The sequence below is a fragment of the Choloepus didactylus genome, chromosome 3 (genome assembly GCF_015220235.1).
Source record: "Choloepus didactylus isolate mChoDid1 chromosome 3, mChoDid1.pri, whole genome shotgun sequence".
Taxonomy (NCBI): domain Eukaryota; kingdom Metazoa; phylum Chordata; class Mammalia; order Pilosa; family Megalonychidae; genus Choloepus; species Choloepus didactylus.
Genome location: NC_051309.1, coordinates 125,543,753 through 125,564,238, shown reverse-complemented (window position 1 = coordinate 125,564,238; position 20,486 = coordinate 125,543,753). Strand labels below are relative to the sequence as shown.

The following is a 20,486-nucleotide window of genomic DNA, read 5'->3' as shown; positions in this document are numbered from 1 at the left end:
TGCATGAAATATTTTTTTCCATCCTTTCACTTTCAGTTTCTTTGTGTCCCTGTGTCTAAGATGAGTCTCTTGTATGCAACATATTGATGGTTCATTTTTTTTGATCCATTCTGCGAATCTATATCTTTTAATTGGGGAGTTTAATCCATTTACATTCAATGTTAAAACCGTGAAGGCATTTCTTGAATCGGCCATCTTATCCTTTGGTTTATGTTTGCCATATTTTTCCCCTCTCTCTATTAATATCCTTTATTGTACCCATACTGAATCTCTTTAGTACTGAACCTTTCTCCAAGTCTCTCTGTCCTGTCTTTGTTTCTCTGTCTGTAGGGCCCCCTTTAGTATCTCCAGTAGGGCATGTCTCTTGTTAGCAAATTCTCTCAGCATTTGTTTGTCTGTGAAAAATTTAAGCTCTCCCTCGAATTTGAAGGAGAGCTTTGCTGGATAAAGTATTCTTGGCTGGAAATTTTTCTCACTCAGAATTTTAAATATATCGTGCCACTGCCTTCTCGCCTCCATGGTGGCTGCTGAGTAGTCACTACTTAGTCTTATGCTGTTTCCTTTGTATGTGGTGAATTGCTTTTCTCTTGCTGCTTTCAGAACTTGCTCCTTCTCTTCTGTGTTTGACAGTGTGATCAGTATATGTCTCGGAGTGGGTTTATTTGGATTTATTCTATTTGGGGTTCGCTGAGCATTTATGATTTGTGTATTTATGTTGGTTAGAAGATTTGGGAAGTTTTCCCCAACAATTTCTTTGAATACTCTTCCTAGACCTTTACCCTTTTCTTCCCCTTCTGGGACACCAATGAGTCTTATATTTGGACGTTTCATATTATCTATCATATCCCTGAGGTCCATTTCGATTTTTTCAATTTTTTTCCCCATTCTTTCTTTTATGCTTTCATTTTCCATTCTGTCATCTTCCAGGTCACTGATTCGTTGTTCAACTTCCTCTAGTCTTGTACTATGAGTGTCCAGAATCTTTTTAATTTGGTCAACCGTTTCTTTAATTTCCATAAGATCATCCATTTTTTTATTTAGTCTTGCAATGTCTTCTTTATGCTCTTCTAGAGTCTTCTTGATTTCTTTCATATCCCGTACTATGGTCTCATTGTTCATCTTTAGTTCTTTGAGTAGCTGCTCTAGGTGCTGTGTCTCTTCTGGTCTTTTGATTTGGGTGCTTGGGCTTGGGTTATCCATATCGTCTGGTTTTTTCATATGCTTTATAATTTTCTGTTGTTTTTGGCCTCGTGGCATTTGCTGAAATTGATAGGGTTCTTTTAGGGTTTGTAGACCTATTGAAGTCCTTATCTCTAATTTATCAGATCTACAGCTTCGTGGAGTACACTTTCTCTAACTAACCAGTAGGTGGCGTCCACGAGCCAGCTGTTCTCCACAAGCCAGTTCTCCCCTGCTTAGCCTTTTTGGTTAGTGGGGGAATGAGTCTTGTGGGGCTCAACTGGTGTACCAAGCTTGCGTGTGTAGTTGGTGTTGCCTGCCTTGTATGTGGGGCGTGTTTCTGGGCAGTCGGGGAGGGGGGGTGGCCCTAACAATCAAATCTCCCTGATGATCCTAGAGTTTTAAAGCTGCTGCAATAGTCTAATCCTTCAGTTCAGTCCTGCCACAGTTTGTCTCTGCCATTGACCCACTAGTCTTTGGTATTGGCGTATGGCTCCTGAGACTTGCAAGTGGGCCCCTCTTCCAGGCTGTGCACCCCGGGTCCTCTGTTGAGGGATGACTGTGCTATGTCACAGGTGAGTGCCGTCCCCCCAGGGCAGTTCTGGGCTGCTGGGCTGTGTAGGGAGGCTCCCAGTCTGCTCAAATGATGGCTGAATGGGGCTTTGTTAATTCACACCGCTCCACCTTCCCAGCTCTGGGACAATCAGCTGAGGTTGCAGGGAAGGCTAATGTCCACGCCCAGTTTTGTGGTGTGTGCCTGTTATTTGAAGCACTTCCATCACACTGGGTTGTCTGGGGCAGCTCTGGGCTATGGGGCTGGCGATGGGCAGGAGTGTTTCCTGTCCACCAGGATGGTGGCTGTGAGCAGACACCCCCCTTTTCTTGGGAAGTTGTGGTGTTTAGTGAATTTTCTCAGCCACTGGATTATTGCCTTTTGTCTCAGAGCTCTCTTAGTTCTGCTCTTGACTTGACGTGCCCAAATTGCAATTCTTTGAAGCTTTCTGTATTGGGCTTCTTAGAGTAATTGTTTTAGAAAAAGAAAAAAGGATTAAAAAAAAAAAATGTTCCTTCCTCAGAGATCTAATGGGTTATTGAAATGCTAATAGACAAAGCAACCAGGGCCATTAAGGAAAGGTCCACAGGGCAGAGAGATCAGCTTTTCTTCGGGATTTGCATATGGGCCTCAAGGCCTGAGCTCCGCCCTTCCCCTTTCTGTGTTCACCAGAACTCCAAAAATCCTCTGCTTTTTTTTTGGAGTTTTTTGCGTTATTTTTTTTTTTCTATGCCTGTCTCCTCTCTGCTGGGCTGGCAGCTCTCACATTCTCTGGTGTCTGGTCTCAGTCTATCTATGGTTGGAGTATGAATCAGTAGAATGAGTTTCTGAGAAGGGCTACCACTGCAGTTCTCCCTTCTCCTTCCCGGAGCTGGCAGCCCCTCCTCCCACGGGACTGAGCCTGGCAGGGAGGGGCGCAGGTCCCCTGGCCGCAAAAACTTACGGATTTCGCTGATCTCAGCAGTTCGACATTTTCATGAGTGTTGTATGAAGTATGCCCAAGGTCAGATTGCTCTGTGGTGTCCAGTCCACGCAGTTCCTGGCTTTTTACCTACTTTCCTGGAGGAGTAACTAAAACTTACAGCTCACCAGTCTGCCATCTTGCCCCGCCTCCCTTTGTGATTTCTTAAAATTAAACTTTGATTGTATATACTAGACATAAATTATTTTCTTCTCTCTATTGTTCACTCATAAATAAGCAAGTAAATATCTGCATTCTGGATTACTCATTCATATCTGTGTCTCACGGTTTTCTTGCTTGCAGGAGTATGAGGACCAAGTGAACACTTTATGTTTCACAGATAACTGCTTCTGGAATAGTCTGCTGAGACAATTAACAAGGATGCAGATCAATAATAATTATAACAATGGTTTTTAAAGAATGATTATTGAACTAAACCAAAGCAATTTTCCGTTGATGGCAACCATTTTATTGCTGCTGGTTAGGAGTTGATTTAACTTAATTGTATAGAGAAAGTCACAGAAAATAAAAACTGCCTTTTATTACAAGGGCAAAATTGGTCACCTCATTTCCCTGCCTGGTCCTTCATCTTGGTTGCTTCTTCTGTTTCAAGTCTCTCTTTGCTCTCTCCTCCTCAAAATCCAAATCCTCCCATTCTTCAATGATTAGATCAATTTCCACCTCTCTTTAAACCCTCTCCTGATAATTTCAATCCTTGGGACTTTTTCTTTTCTCTGAAATCTCATAGCACTTATCTTCAAAGCCCTAGCTTGGCTAATAAGCATGTATTTCCTCATGGCAGAAAACGTTTTGTATTCCCTTTAACTCTTTCATTTCTTGTATTTTTTTTTTTTCTTTTTATTCTCAGCCTGTTCATAACCTGCTTCCTCCTTAACTCACTTTAATATTTTATTTGCCTCATTAATACCACTGGACTTATTTTGATAAGATCACTAGTATTCTCTTAATTGACAAATTGTCAACTTGCAGTTGAATTTCTTAACATATCAATACTTGATCAGAAATATTTTTGTCTCTTTGCTTCTGGCATCCATTTCTTCCACTAACTGCAATTTACTCAGTGTTGTTTCTTAAGATTTTAATGATATGCTTCTACCGTTTTACTGTGCACACTATCTTGTAGCTCTCTCACTCAATATCATGGCTTTTCCTGTCCATTAACATACTATTCCAGTACAGATCTTAAATTCTAATTCTATGTATTCAACAGGCTAATGGACATTTACTTTTGAATATATCCAAGACATCTCAAAAATAATAAATTACAATCTATTCATTTTTTCTTCCTACATCACCTCTGCTTCCATAGAACTGTGTAGCTTCCCTAATATTGCACTTATCATGCTGTATTGTAATTGACTTTTACTCAAATATGTCATAGAATAGAATTTCATTGCCTTGAAGAACAGAAGTATTGTTGTTCAGGTATGTAGTACCTCAGGCTTCGTAAGCGTTCAATGGATACTGAATGAATGAGTATGACAGCCAGAAATATTTGGGTAATTCATTTTTGTCCTGTCCATGTCAAACCAGTCTTGAAGTCATGACACTTCTATTTATTATGTGACTGGAAAGAAATAATCCATATGAGAGTGTCCACAATGTTTTCCCTCCAACAACATTGTGAAATAATCCTCCATTCAGCTTTTTCTTTTTCCCTCTAAAGAGAAGGATATCTTGCTTTCTGAGAACCATTAGCATTTTCATAAGATCTTAGAGAGAGGAGCTGAGAGGAGAGAGAGAAGGCAAAAGAGATGCTGATGGCAGAGAGAAAATTTTGTCGTGTGGATTTCCAGAGTACCTTCGTGATGCAGGGGAATTGGAGGGTAGAGAAACAGACATTTTAGAAGTGATTTTGTTCTATGAATTGGAGCTCTTTAAGGTTGTTTGGAAAGTATGGTAAAGAAGAAAATTCCTTTAAAATAAATTATTGTGGCTCTCAAACTGTGTTTTTAAATGCATCTGACTGTATTACCCACATGGGGCCACAGATTTATAAGAGGTAGAAGTATGTATAAATATGGTGAAATTGCTTGCTCTTTAAAATCCTTATTTATATATTTTTTTAAGTCTTCACATACAAAATTGTACTCAATTCTTAGCTGGTCTCTCTCTCTCATGACTCCAAATTGTCCTCTTACTCCTTCAAGAGAAAACTTTCTAAAAGCCAATTACCAAATCAGTCTTCAAATAGAAGTATTTCAATAGTTTTCCAATACCTACAGTATTTTAAAATCTTAACATTTTATTCAAGGCCTTTAAATCCTCTGGCCCCTATCTATATTTTCAATTCAGTTTCCTGCTTCTCTTTAATAAAGTTGGCTATAGACACTGAAAATAGAAGGGAAGAAAGTAGAATAATATTCCTGCTTCAAAGAGTTTATATTCTAAAAGCAGGGAGAGAAAATAAAAAATTAATGTTATTTAGATTATAACATTGTCAAATATCACAAGCATAAGAAATAAAACAAAAAGGGGGTAAAGAACGTTGGGAGAGAGATTTGCAGATTCACATTGGGAGGCAAGAAGCAGCTATACTGAAAAGATGACATTCAAGTAGAGGATATAAGTCATGTTGAACTGTTGGGGGAAAGTATTCAAGGCCAAGGAAACAGTAAATGCAGAAGCCCAGAAGCAGGTATCTGCAGAAAACAGAATGTTCTGAGGACATGGAAAAGTTCCATGGGGCTGTAGAAAATTTAGTAAAAGAGAAACGGTAAAAGTTTATGTAGAGCTTTGTTGACCATGCTAAAGATTTGGCTGTTACTTGGAGTGACATGGACAACCATTGTGTGCGGATGGTTGATCAGAGGAGAATCATAAACATGCACATTCCTATCACATGCTGCTGATAGGAAAAGGTAGATGAGGACTGGGAATTAATTAATTGACACTTGGATTTCACAATGTGGAGTTTATTGATGACTTTGATAAAAGAAATTTTGATGAAGTGGTGGTGGTAAACCTGACCACTCTGGCCAACATATTGAGAAAAAACTGGCATGGGACAAGGATCAAAGCAGAAAGATCAGTTAGGAGGATATTTCAATAACCCAGGGGAGAAATAATGCTAACTTGGCCTAGGGAAGTAGCCACGAAGGTGGTGAGTCATGTTCAGATTCTGGATATATTTTATAAGTAAAGCCAATGGATTGTATGTGTAGTGGAAAAGGAAGAGGTGGGACAATGGCATCCCCAAGGCAAAGGTGTGTGATTCCTTAATTAGGCAGAAGAATGGATCTGCCGCTTATGCATCTGGGGAAACTGTAAAAGGAACTATTTGGAGGCACAGAGAAGATCAGAAAGTCAGATTAAGCATGTGTAAGTTTGAGTTAGCCGTTAGAATTCTAAGTGGAAATACCAAATAGAAGGTCCAGTATATAATAGGATCAAGGGAAAGATCTAGCTGTAGATGTAAGTTTTGGAGTCAGCAGCATATACATAGTATTTTAAACCATGAAATTGTGTGAGGTCAACAAGGATGTGAATGTTAATAAAAAAGAAACGAGGTCCAAGGAATAAGCCCTGGGGAACTACACATTTTAGATGTTAAGGAGATATAAAGCAACCAGAATGAGACTAAGAAATCATAGAAAAAAATAAAGTATGATTTGTTGGAATGTGGGTAAAGATCTTTTTGTTTGTTTGTTTTGTTTTAGTTTGTGTGTGTGTGTATGTGTGAGTAGGAGGGGATAATTAGTTGTGTAAAATGCTGCTGATGGGAAAAGGTAGATGAGGACTGGGAATTAATTGACACTTGGATTTCACAATGTGGAGTTTATTGATGACTTTGATAAAAGAAATTTTGATGAAGTGATGGTGGTAAACCTGATTGGAGCAAATTCCAGAGAGAATTGCACTTCGCGTTTCAAAAAAGTTTGCTGTGAAGCAGAAACAAAAGGAGCAATAGCATGTAGGTTAAGTGAATCATGAAAGAAATATCAGAATGTTTGTATTCTGATGTGAATTATCCAGTGGAGAAGGAAAACATCACAACTACAGGGGACAGAGGAGAATATTACTGAAGCAATCTCTATGAATTGGTGATAGATCATTAGAACTAGTGCATTAGTGGAGGATCAGTCTTGGCTACAATGGATCTTTCATCCAGAAGAGAACAAACTCATATAAGTAAGTGTAGTGGTGGGTGCTTATGGAAATTCATTTCTGCCTGCTACTATGTTGTTCATGAAATAGAAAACAAGATCATCATCTGATAGTGAAGAAAAGGAAAGAAATATTAGAAGTTTGAAGACAGAAGAAAAGTTATGGAACAGTCGTTTAGGAGAGTAGATAGCTAAGAAAATATAGCATGATTGCCTGGCAGCTTGAAGGGCCCAAGTGAGGTTAATGAAAATGAACTTGAGGTGAGACCATTAAGTTTTGTATTGTGTTTTTCCTTAGTCCCATCTGTCTTCAGAGGTGCAGGCATCGAATTGGTGGAATGTGGGATTTAACCAGTGTTGTTGTTTAAACTAGTACATATATGAAATGGAAAAAAATATAATGATCTACTATGGAATTTAAATTGAGAGGAGTATGAAACCATGAGAGAGACTGTGAAGAGTAAAATTTGTAATGACTTGGAAGTGCTAAGGGGTTGAAACACTGTTGAAGTTGGGGTAACAAGAAAGTGAGCTAAAAAGGTAGAAGATAGTGATTGTATATCAAATGTATGAAATTAATATAATGAGTAGGTTTCAGTTATTGGTATGAAAGGATGTAGTATATGACTATGGGACTGGACAGCAATGGTAGGGAGAACAACAAGAATGTTAGAAAGGAGGTTAAAAAACTGAGAGTAGATTTTGGAAGGATCATCTATATGGATATGGATATAGCCAACAATTATTACATGAGAAGTTTTAAAAAAGAATAAGAGTGATCCAGAGACTAAGATTTTCCAGGAATGAAAGGAACTAACCCAGGTGTTAGTTGATGACTGCTATGAGGAGAGGTGAGTGGTACATTCTGATAAGATGAAAAGTTAGCTATTTTTAGGGATTAACAACGGAGAATAGTCTGGAAATGGCAACAAGAAACAAGGGCATCTAACCAACCCCCGATCCAGTGGTAGAAGACCTGGGAGAAAATATAGCTATAATGGAAACAGTAACCTCAAGGGACAGTCAGGTGCCAGTTAGAGCTAGAAGAAAATGTTCTTAGGAGAGTTTTACTATATAGGGAAGGAATTTTACTAATGGTTGACCAAGTGTTATGATAAGCACAGTAAAAAATTTCAAGACATGGGGAAGGTTGGGAAACATGATCACAAAAGTCATTATCTAAGGGATAAGGAAAGTTCTTGGAGTCCTGATTGTCTTATGGTGGCTGACATCGCCAGGGACAAAAGGCCTGATGAGAGAAGTGGTTAAGGTTCTTGTACGAGGATAGCTTTCCTGAGGATCCCTGAAGCAGAGAGCAACCACCAGGCTATGAGAGTTGGATGAGGTGGGGACATGCAGAGAGGGGAGGGAATTTTGGGTGGGCAGTTAGCTGGCACTGCTAGAGTGTTGGAAGTATTAATCAATTTTCTAATATTAAACTAATATTATACTCCACAGCTGCTCTCAACTTCATATTCTACATCATTCGTTTTTTAGATAGCAGGTTTGTTTTGTAAATGCTTTGTATAGAGTATTTGCATGTTCTATTCATGAAGGAGTTTGTCTGTAATTTTCATTTTTGTTTTTGCTATCAAGGTTATGATAGACTCAGAAAGAAAGGTAGAGAGGGTATTATTTCTTTTTCACTTCTCTGGAAAAAGATTGCTAAGATTGAAATCATTTATTCCTTGAAGCTTTGATGGGTTTTTCAGGTGAAGGCATCAGTGACTAAAGTTTTCTTAGGAGGAATATTTTTGATATTGGTTCAAATTCTTGATTTTAATTTATTCATTTCGAGACTCCTTTAATTCATTTTACAAAGCTATATTTTCCAGAAAGTTCATTTAAAATCATTCAAAATTGAAATATGTTTGTTATAAAGTCATTGATAATCTCTTCTTTTTTTAATGTTTGGAGCAAATGTAGTTAAGGTCTCTTTCTCATTCATATCAGTTGTTCATGATTCCTCTCTTTTTTTTATCTTAATTAATGCCACCAATGGCATTTTGAATGTATTAGCCTTTTTGGGAAAAAAAAATTGGTTTTGTCTTTATCTCTATTGTAAGTTTTTCTAACATAATAGTTTTCTGCTCATCTTCATTATGTGTTTCCTCCTAAAATCTTTGTTATTAGACATCTTGTTCTAAATTATTGAGATGAATGTTTAATTCATTAAACTTCAGACTTGTTTTGATTATATACTTTTTAAAGGTTCTAAATTTCCCTAATTATTGTGTCAGTTAAATCCATAAGTTTTGATATGTGTTCTTTGGGATATAGTTTGGAACATATGATATGTTCATTTTTTTCTTTGGCTTAGAATTATGTTTTTCAAATATATGGGGATTTTCTGGTTATAAATCTAGTTTACAGATTAATTGCATTGTTGTCATAGTATATACTGTATGTGATTTGTAGCCATGTGAAATTTATTGAAACTTGCTTTGGGGCTCAGTATAATCAATTTCTGTAACTATCCCCATGTTTTATATGTATTTTAAGCTGTTGAACATCATATTTCTAATAGATCTTTTACATCAAGTTTGTTAATCTTGTTCTTTAAATCTTATGTATCCTTAGTAATCTTCTGATCACTTTTGCAATCTTTAAGAAATGTTATAAAATTTTCCTCTATGATTGTGAATTTGTAAATTCCTCCTTGTAGTTTTGACTATTTTTTCTTTATGATATTAGTGCTGTTTTAGTTTCCTAGCTACTAACCCAAATACCACTCAATGGGTTGGCTCAACAGCAGGAAATCATTGGCTTGCTATTTCAGAAGCTAGAAGGCTTGCTTCCTCTCAGGGTTTGTAACTTCTGGCTGGACTACAAATCCTGGGTTTTCTGTCACATGCCAATAACACATGGAAGGCAGGCATCTTTTCCTTTCTTTTCCAGGTTCTGTTGACTTCCGGCTTCTAGCTGCTGCTCCTGGCTTCTCTCTCTGTCTGTCTCCCACTCTGCTCATAAAAGACTCCAGTAATCTGGATTAAAACCCAAACTGATCCAGTTGGGTCACACCTTAACTGAATTAAAATCTTGAAGACATCATATTTACAATGACCCACCAGAATGCAGACAAAGACTAAAAACATGTCAAAACTGGGTTATACAGTTCAATCCACCACAGATGGATATAGTTATAAATTTTAATGTCTTCCTGGTAAATTGAACCCTTTATTATTATAAAGAGATAACTGTATGTCTACTAATCCCTTTTGCCTTAAAATTTATTTTTGCTGATATTTATATATTTTATCAGCTTTCTTCTAATTAGAATATTTCTGGCATATCTTTTTCTCTATGTTTAAACTTTCACACTTCCTTTTTAGATATATTGCTTGTAATACTTGGATCTTTTTTAAAAAAATCAGTCTTCCATTCTGTGTTTTTAAAAGACAATTCAGTTCATTTACATTTAATCTAACTACTAACATATGGAACTATTTATTTGGTGTTTTCCCTTAGTCCTAGTTGGTCTATGCTTATTTTTCTCCCTCTTTTATTTTTCCCTACCCCAGACAGCTGTGGATATGGGAGTTGCGATTTGATTGCCAATCCCACCAGATCAGGTTTTATGTAAGACAGAGCTGTGTAGGAAAGGGGGACTATACCCTTCAGCAACTCTTCTTTGTTGCTTTTTCTTTTAATTTAGTATTGTTTCTATCACTCCATTTCTTTTTCCTTTACTGGTTTTGAAATTACATACTTATGTATTTCATCTATTCTTCATTGGTTTCAGTGGAAAGCACAATATGCGTACCCAACTATTAAAGTCTGAAAGTCTGAAGCCAATTAATATCATTACCTTTTTCCCATATAACAAAAAGTTCTTAGAACACTTTTACTCCATTTATCCCCTCCTGAATTTTATGTTATTAACCTTATTTATTTCAAATAGACTTTGTTTTTATTGTTAATGCCATAAGGTATTGCTTTTATTATATATACTTAAGTTCATTTAGAACCACTCATGTTTTTGCCAGTTTCTTGTATCTTCACTGCTATCTAGCAATTTGAATTCTCTTTCTATGTTTGGGAAATTCATGATATTATGAGTCTCCACCTTTTACTACATAATTCTTTTCCAGCTTCCCTCACAGCAAAGTCATGGTCATGCCACCTCAAAGCTTCTAATCAGATATACCCCCTAGCAGACTTTCAGTCAGAAGTTAGTGAAGTCAGAAGCAGGTCCAGAATAGATTCCCTTTAGGTGAGTATCTTCACCTACATCCATATTCCAGAACACCAGTAGAACTTGTGAACTTGAAGAACTGTTCTGTTTCCTGTGTTAGCAATGCTGATTTTGCAAAATTCAGTTTGTGCCCATTTACTTGGAATGGAATTTTATAATTTTTTTAATGTCCTCAAATATAATGGTGTGACTAAATCATACTTAAGGACTGATTTGGGGGGAATTGCAATTTTTAATCACCTAGATATTTATATTCCAGCTATAGTTTGCATCTTACATTGCAGTCTTATTCAGTACTCATTTATAATAAATTCTGTCATTGTTTTGAAAATAAGTTTTTGTCTCTAAAAATACTCTAACAATTTTTATGTTGCTAATTTAGGAAAAGCAACTTTGGAAAAAATCTCAGAACTTGAAGTAGAAATAAATTCTATCATATGATTTTGCAGTTTAGTCAGTATGGTTAATTTGAATATACTTCATTGCATGTACAACTTTCTAATGATCCATTATCTTCCAAATCATCTGCAAAGCAGCTGCATGTGAGCAGGTATTTTTACAGATTCTCCAGTAACTGATAAATTGTAATGTGAACACATAATTTTACAACTCCAGGATTTAATGATGAGCAGTAGAAGCTGCTACCTAGAATAGCTTCCTTACAAATAAACCACAATGTCATCCAAAATGAAAATCATAATCATGACTTTGAGTTATTTGAATTTAGTTCTTATGTTTTATATATTCAGATTACAACTGAGAAATAGAATAAATAGGGAGACAACTTAAATCATGGGGTACCCATTCCTCTTTCTTTTATAATTTTTGCTGATAATTCATTTTATGTTAGTTCTCCAATAACATGTAATAAATGGTTAATAATTTAAGCAGATTCAAAACTTTGGAAATCATGTTTCTTTTGTAAGTGAAATAATCACACAAACGTGTGCATAGTAGAGAAATGTAAAAATGAACAGTCACCCTGTTCTGCAAAAAAAAATTTATGTAATTAAGATATATATTAAACATATTCCAAGAAAAAAATATTAAGTTGGAACCAAGATATTGTGAAAACGGATTTTGTACCTTTTGGTAGTGCAGGTATTCTACTTCTCTGTTCCCTGAAGAAAAGGGATTTAGATCTTCAAAGTTCACAAAATGATCAAGGTATTAAGTATAATGTTCCATTTATCTGTTTCTTGCTCACAATGGTAAAAACATGAAGGTTTAAATTGAAAGCCATGAATAAAAATTAAGAAGCAAGAAATCATACAAGAAATATAATTTCGGTTATTAGAAATATGAGGAAGAGAATCGACCAATGTTTGGCATGAGATTGTGGCATAATGGGGTTTTAACATTCAGATTCATCTTTCTTTCACTGATGTCAATGATATGATGTTCTTCCTGAGAGCAAAGCTACCTGTGACCTCATTGGACTCATCTAGATAGTACTTTCTTTTGTTTGGTAAACTATGAATGGAGAACAAGTGCTGTTGGTCTTTTTTACAATAAAAGCAAGAACACATTGCCCTCTAGTGTTGACAAAGTTAGGTGAGCTAGAGATTGTTTAGAAATACAGAAATGAGCCTTTTAAAATGTAAATGTCTTACTTTCTTTTCAAATAAATATGATATACCAAAAGATAGATCACTATTTTTTTTGCTAACACTGTAAAACCAAATATCAAGTATGATTGATTAGTTTACTGTTTATTGTCTCTGGTATAAAAAATATAGAGAGAAAATGTGGACCTGAAGAAATTGTTTTATTTGCATATTTTAGTGTGTTTTTTTGTAATTTTAATTACTTCTTATTTGTTCATTATAGTCTTGGGTGAAAGTATTACAAGTTTAGGAAACAGGATTTCATTACAACACTTTATCTCCCAGTATGTATAATTATTTTAGCATTTATAATAAAATTTAGCTGTAAATATCATTTTTTAATTTTTTAACAAGTAAAGACCGTAACTTTGCAGTATAAGTCCCCTCAATTAGAAAGGTAATTTTATGGGTCCTTTTTTAGCCAGACTCTGTTCTTAGTGAAAATTTTTCCTCTCTCTAAAATATAAGATAGAGGCTTGAGTGAAGTGTTATTTAGAAAAAGTCTCCTAGGAAATGACATAAGTAGAATGTTAAGGATTAAGGTAGAAAGAACATGATATTTATTACTGTAGTTATAAAATGATAGAATGAGACTTAAAATTAAATGCTAGGGGAAAATATACCAATATTAATGGATTCCAAGTTTCTCCAAGTCTCCCCATCTATGAGTACAAATGGGTCTGCTTAATTATGGGCTCTCCCCACTCCCTTGTTGCAGAGGCCTTTCAGCACCCTTCAAGGTTTCATCCGCTCACCATGCCATAGGTCTATCATGGGTTTTCTGCTGTCCCTAATCCCACGGTCCAGAGATCACTGAGTGCATCCCAGCAAGGTCACCACTGCAGGTATCCACCATGGAACCATGATGAACATGCAAAGCTGCAGCTTTCCATAACTCCCAAAGCTCTCTGTGCACAAGGTTCTTGGGAAAATTTTGCAAATCAGTTCAGACAAATGGATGGATGATTGTTTCCCAATCCCTATAGACTCTAGTTGATAAGAGATATTAGGACCTGACTCAGTGATAGACACATCTTAGGCTCCTTAGTGACTTGTTACCCTTTTTATTCCTCTTTGAGCATTTTATTTCCTTTTCAATGACAGATGAATAAAACTTTTGTGTTTTTTAAATAATTATTTACTTCTTTTAATATGTGTCATATCTTCTGACCAATTTGACTCATTAGAAACCCCTGATGACTCATAAAATCCTAATTATGAATAAACTAAGAGAAAATATGGTGTAATTTATTTCCTAGCTTCCAAAAACCTCAGGCTTGAATAGGTCCAATAGAACTTTGACAAATATTAAAACACAGAACATCAATGTAACTCACTGAGTCAAGGTGTATTAAGAATCTGTTGTGTGTCTGATTTAACACTGGGTCATGCCTGAAGGAAGGAAAAGTATCTTGGTATGAAAAGAGATGCTCCAGTGAGGAAACTGAAGCTCAGAGCTGTTCTCCCCACCCCCCAACACACACACACACAAGTTACTTAAGAAGGCAGCATTTAAACTATACCTTGGAGTAGAGAAAGAAAGTAAATATATGCAAGATGTAAATAAGTTGTTGATTTGGATGATTCTTTTGAGCATGACATACCAGACGGTCTACCAAGTGCTAAAGATTCAACTCTAAATAAATCACAGCCCCTGCATTCCTTGATATTCATGGATTAATTATTTGATTGAAATGTCATGTGATAGAGGTCTCACCATGAGAGCATAATTGTGACACATCTAAACTACCATCTTCAAGGTCAGGGAAGATTTTCTAGGGGTAGTTTTATCTAAGCTGAATTCCTAACAATGAATGAAAGTTGTCCAGGTTTCGAATTAGGAGACACAATATTGGGCATTCTTCAGCTGCAAATGGTGAACCATTTTTTTTTAAATATGTAAAGTTCAGGAACCACAATTTGAAAAATTTTGCATGTGAAACACAAAAAGCTTAACCCTGAAGGTGAAGAGAAAGATTAAGGTAGTTGCAGGATTGGAGGAGGGGGTGAGTATGATAGAGAATTTTATGAACATGGGTGGCAGTTGAACTTGTTAAGAAGATTATACCTGGGATTTCAAAGTAAAACAGGTACATGCCCAGGCAGATAGACTAAAAGTAGTGAGTGAGTGGTAGACATTGAACAATTCACATATTAAAATACTGTAATTGCCAAACATATATGATCAATTACTAATAGATTATTACCTTCAGTTTATATAAAGCCCTCAGAAAAGAAAGGCAGAATCAAGTTCTAGAAGAGATGTAGGTTATAAGGGAATGTTTGACTTTAGAAGAGACACACCTTTTCCATGGCATCAAGAAGCAATAGATGAAAATTCTTTAGACTTGGGGAACACTGATGGTACTCAGCTCAGCTCTGTAGATGATGTAGAAGGAGTTCAACCCTCACTATCTATTCTCTTTGCAAAGTAGAAGGTTTTGGAGTTAGAAGAGTTACCAGGCTTAGAAACTTATTGAAGTCATCAGAATATAACAACTATGAGTTTTTGAACACTTTATTCCATAATCTTTGTTGATGAGACAATTATATGGAAAAAGAGCCTACTTTCAAGAGAAATTGTTAATATCTAATCAAGGAACCATATCATTATGTTGCATTTCTCCAGTCATATTTTGTAGGCTTTATATAAATTGTTCACATGGAGGAAAAAAGAAAAAGGAGATCGGAAATGGAAATGTTATATAGCCTGGATGATTGATGTCCAGGCTCAATCATCCATTTGCAGAAGCTTTAAATCATTAACTTCAAAACTGCCCACTGTCAAAGAAAAGATGCTTTGGACATGAAAGAGAAATAGCAAATAAGAGAGATGTAAATAAAAGCGATGGTGATATGACATGCAGTTGAACTTGAAGATGTACCTGGAAAATTGTAGGCACTTGAGAAAGGTTAATACATTTATTTGTTGAACAGATGCCAGATGAATTCTTTGCTTCTTACATAGGAGAGAAAATTGAAGCCTATGCAAGGTTGCACCCCATTTTGGATAGCCTGTCAGCCTAGTTTGATTCTGATTGTCCTGTTGTAAATATTACCCAAAAATCTATACAAAAATGAAACAGATGCCACAGATCTATCCGAAAGACATTCCATGGCCCAAAAGGAACTGTCAGGCATTTAGGAATTTTTAGAATAGACATATGCATTCCAAAGTCGTTTAATCCTGTTTAATTCTGGCCCATCGGTTCTGGAGATACCGTTATTTGGCAAATTCAAAGATAAAATTCAATGATGAACTCTTGAGTAAATATAGATTTCCAGGCAATGATTGCTCTATTAGACCTCTCAATGTGACCACAGAAGCATTTCAGCTGCTATATATAGAAATCTTATATTGCAAAGCTAAACAAATGCCCATATGGCATTATTTTCTTTTTCCTCAAAGTTCCCATATTTTTCTAATAAACAGGATAACTACATAGAAATTTGAGGTTTGATTTTAATAAAAATGAATTCTTTATTTTAAAAAGTCATGTTTTTCTTCTGTTTTAGAAAACAAGACCTAGGAAAATGGTAAATAGACACTACATACATTTCCAAGAAGTGGTGATAAAAGAAATTGCCTGACATTTTCTCTTCTATTTACTGGGTTTCCTTCATAATCCTTTGAAGTGTGAATATACTGATAACTCAGAGCCATGTACATAGTATAATATTATGTTACTCTATAATAGCATGGTAGTAATGTTATCATTATGTTTGAAATGACACTTTTAAGAGTTTGTACTAATAAAAACATGCACTTTGGGGACTAAAATATATTTTTATTATGTCACTGAAATCAAGAAAATATGAAATATATAAAAGTTAGGTGATAACTGGTTATTTACAAGAATGGAAAAGATCACTTTTGCAGGAAGTAATAAAGGAAGCATACTATTTTCATTTTGATTAAATATAACAATTACTCACTACTCAGTACCTTCCTTTTGGAAAAAGAGGCACAATATACATAGGTGTAGTTTCTCCCCAAACAATGTCATGATATTTTGTGCCCAGGAAGCTGAAAGGAGTTCTAAGGGACCTAAACCATATTATATCAACCAATTCCCAGACTCAACTTCTGTTGAATCAATAATGGATATTTTCAGAAACCACTCAGAATCATAAGACACTGCATTCATCTTTAGCTAAAACCCCTGTGAAATTTATAATTCTCTTAAAATCAGGTTAAAATAATTTGAATTAATTTTGCCCCCTTGAATAGTGCATGACCCAGAATAAGAAATAATATTACACTGGGATCCAGACACACAAACACATATACACATAACTAACTAAAACAAAAGTTTCATGAAAGCACTTACTTATACAGTATACAAAGTAGATTGGTATTGCCTTTCTGGTCTTTTTCTTTTATATGGTGGTGACAAATAATTTGAAAAGAACTGGATCAGCCTTGAAAGATGTTTGTAAATTTTGGAATTCATTTTAAGAATGTACTAATGTTGTTAATATATGTGAACTAATGGTAAAATGATTATACAGCATACCTTTTAATTTAAAAAAAAATTAAGTTTTATTAATATTAAATATGAGCTAATTATTTATAAGATTCCCAAAAGCAAACAAAAACTCATGATGTAGAAACAAGATATTTAATAAAATATATTTACCTCCTTGTGTATCATGAAAATCTGCCAATGCTTATATAATCACAGCTTTCAACACAGCTATTTTTGAGATGATCCAATTCACCTTTGCAACTGTATCGGCAATTTTTAGTGGACATGACTTTCTGAATTTTTAAACTTATAAAAAAACTTGCTGGTGTAGGTGTTAAATTGTTTAATTATGCTTACTCCTAAGTGTTTGGCTTCATCTGACTTAATCCTTGGTTTCTCTCACTAGGGAAACTGGTGAAACACAGAAATCTAGCATCACAATTCACTAGCAGTATAATTTCAGTCCCTTTCTTAAATCCTCTAAATTTCTGCTTCCTCATTTGTAAAATGAAGCAATACTGATTAAACAGGATGATGAGTGCAAAGAATGTAGCATAGTGCCTGGTAAGTAGTAAGCATTCATTAAGCATTAGTTTATGCAAATTTTTTTTGTTTTTCAATTTTAGCTGAACTTGAACGAACCACTTTGGTGATCTTTATATCTACCATCAAGAAAGAAACAATCACAAATATATCTAATATGATTCCTAGCTTCTTCTTACTTCTGAATTTCCTTCTTTCAGAATAAATTGCAATAGCTGCAGTACTACCTATAGTTGCTTTGTTCACTAACTTCTACTGCTACCAGAGATTACTAGCAATTCGCAATGATTGAGAGCATTTGGGAAATGGACTTTGTAAACTCTATTTTAGAGAATCTATAAACACATTTGAAGATAAGGCAAAACACTTTTATAAAACAGATGTATAAAACAATGATTTCTTCACATGAGCTGATTTAATAAAGATTAAAAGATCCTGAGAGTCATTTATTTCACTTCCAGTGAGTTGATGAGTCACACAGGTAGGATATAAGGAAAAGAAGAGAAAACAATGGGAACAAGGAAGGAAGCACCTAAAAAACCTCCCTTTCCTTTACCAAAGACTGCAGAGAAGTCATGCAGCCCACATTTTAGGATAGGGTGTCACAACAAATAATGAGTAGACCTGTCTTTCCAAATATCTAACAATAGATGTGCTAGGACATGTGAAAGAAAGCTTTAGAACTATTGGAATCAACGCCTACTTAATTTGCTTTGTATGGTGGCTGAAGAAATACAAGTTTTTCACAGATGCTGTTTACTTATTTATCCCTCTTTTGTCCATTGTCTATCCTTTCAGTAATGAAAGATCAGAATCACAATGTAAGCAGGAAAACAGGGCAAAAGAAGGAGCCCTCCACATATGGCTCTTTTTTGCTAACTAGTCTCAGGTTTTTCCTACACAGTGCCTTGGATTAAGGTAAAATAAAAGTGTTAGCAATCACATTAGAGTCCTTAAGAACTATGGCCACATTTATAGACCTTTGGAACAACATTTTAAGGTCTTCACCATTACCCTTAAATGAATATCCTTAATTTTATAGGACTCAATTAATATATTTGTCTTTTTAAAAATGATCATACTCTTATTGAAATTTTGAAGATTCTTACATTTATGTTTCTCACCCCCTTTCTTTTTTAATTTTTATTTATTTTTATTTTTTAGAAGAGCACATTATATTAGGTAAGAGATTCAGACAAATCACAGACTATGTCTCTTCAATATCTCAAACAATCTCAGGTTCGAGACAACGATGGAACATAAGTAAACATCCCTGGTATTTCATTTTTTCTGTTCCAAGTTTCCTCACCTCCACTGACCAATTTTGTTAAGGAAGGAGAAATAGGAGGATAGAGTAGGAAAGATAATTTCTTGTGTTAAAACACATGTACACATACACACACACACATATTCAAACACACACATATGCAGTGGTAGGAATATATATCTATCATTCTTGAAATGCTGAACATATTCATGCTAAAATGTCACATTTAAATTTTATTTATTCTTTGTGTTGGCAGATTCTAGTTCCATATGTTTTTTTTTCTTTTGCACTATTGCATATTAGGATGAGCTGTTCTGATATGCAAAACATGTATCATCCTTTTTATATTCACAAAAAATCATGTTTTTCATGTCAGAACAGGTAAGGATTTAAAACAGTATTTATTTGCCCTACTTTAGTTGCTTTTCTGCATTTCTGGATTAAATATATTCTTAAAGTACTAAACAAACCTCTAAAATTTGTGGGTGAGATGACAGAGGAAGAAGAGACAGAGGGGAGGGAGCAGATTACATGTTTGCTTAAATGGATTTTTAAATCAAATACATGGGCTTGGAGAAGTATAGGATATTGTGTATAATACAAAAGAGTTGGCAAATCTCCTTTGGCAAATTCCAAATATTTTTCAATACTTGTGATTTATTATTTTATAACTGGTTTGCTATAAATACAGCCTTTTCAGTGCTTTATTTCATTTCTCTTTTTTAGTAAATGCCAGTTCAATTTGTTCAAAGGGAACAGAGTTTTTAAAAACTTGAAAAGTTTTTGGAGAGTAAATAATTCTTTTAAAGAATTGCATTTGATAACCAAGTATTAATGATTCCCAAACATTTGGAGTAAATTTTCCTCTAAAATGAATCTGAAATCACTGAAAAGATGTTTTATTTTCCTGCAGTGTTTTTCACAAGGTAAAATTAAGGTCTATTAATATGTTTGGAATGCAAAGGATTAAATTTATAGTATTTGGTAGAAATTCCAAAACTCCAAATTGTAGATTTTTGAGGATGTTTAAAAAACATTAGTCCAAAATCTAGGACAAAACAAACATTATTAACTTATTGTTGAACTTTTTTAAAAATTTAAATTATTAACTGAAACAACGTATTTCAGAACATAAAATTATAAAATGGAAGCAGTGACATAATTTGCAAATATTTACTCTAGTAAATTTCTGATCACCATCAATATCCATAAATCACTCAGTTTCCCCAAATAAAAAAATAATAAAATAAAAACCAGAAACACCTGAAAGTATGATGGACTATATGATCATTACATTAAAACATATGCTAATTTGATTCTTTATATTAGTTTCAGTCAATAATATACATCTTAAAGTATATGTGTCACAGATTGACAACATGGAATCTTTTGGATGCTTTATTGTAGCACTAGTTTTGCAGACTCGGAAATGAAAAGTTACATAAGTGATTGAACTCAGTTATGAGGGGAATGAAGAAAAGTTGCAGAGAAAGGAGTTCTATAAAAATTACACACACACAAATGTAAAAGCATTTAATAATAAAGGAAAATTATGCCATTTGTGATGAAGTGTTTGGGAAAGTTT

The 20,486-nt window shown here is 34.8% G+C and overlaps 1 protein-coding gene across 7 annotated transcripts in view; it reads left to right on the top strand.

The window, feature by feature from the left end:
• NDST4 (N-deacetylase and N-sulfotransferase 4) overlaps nt 1-20,486 on the top strand; it is a 499,153-nt gene that overhangs the window by 185,036 nt on the left and 293,631 nt on the right. The window lies entirely within an intron of this gene.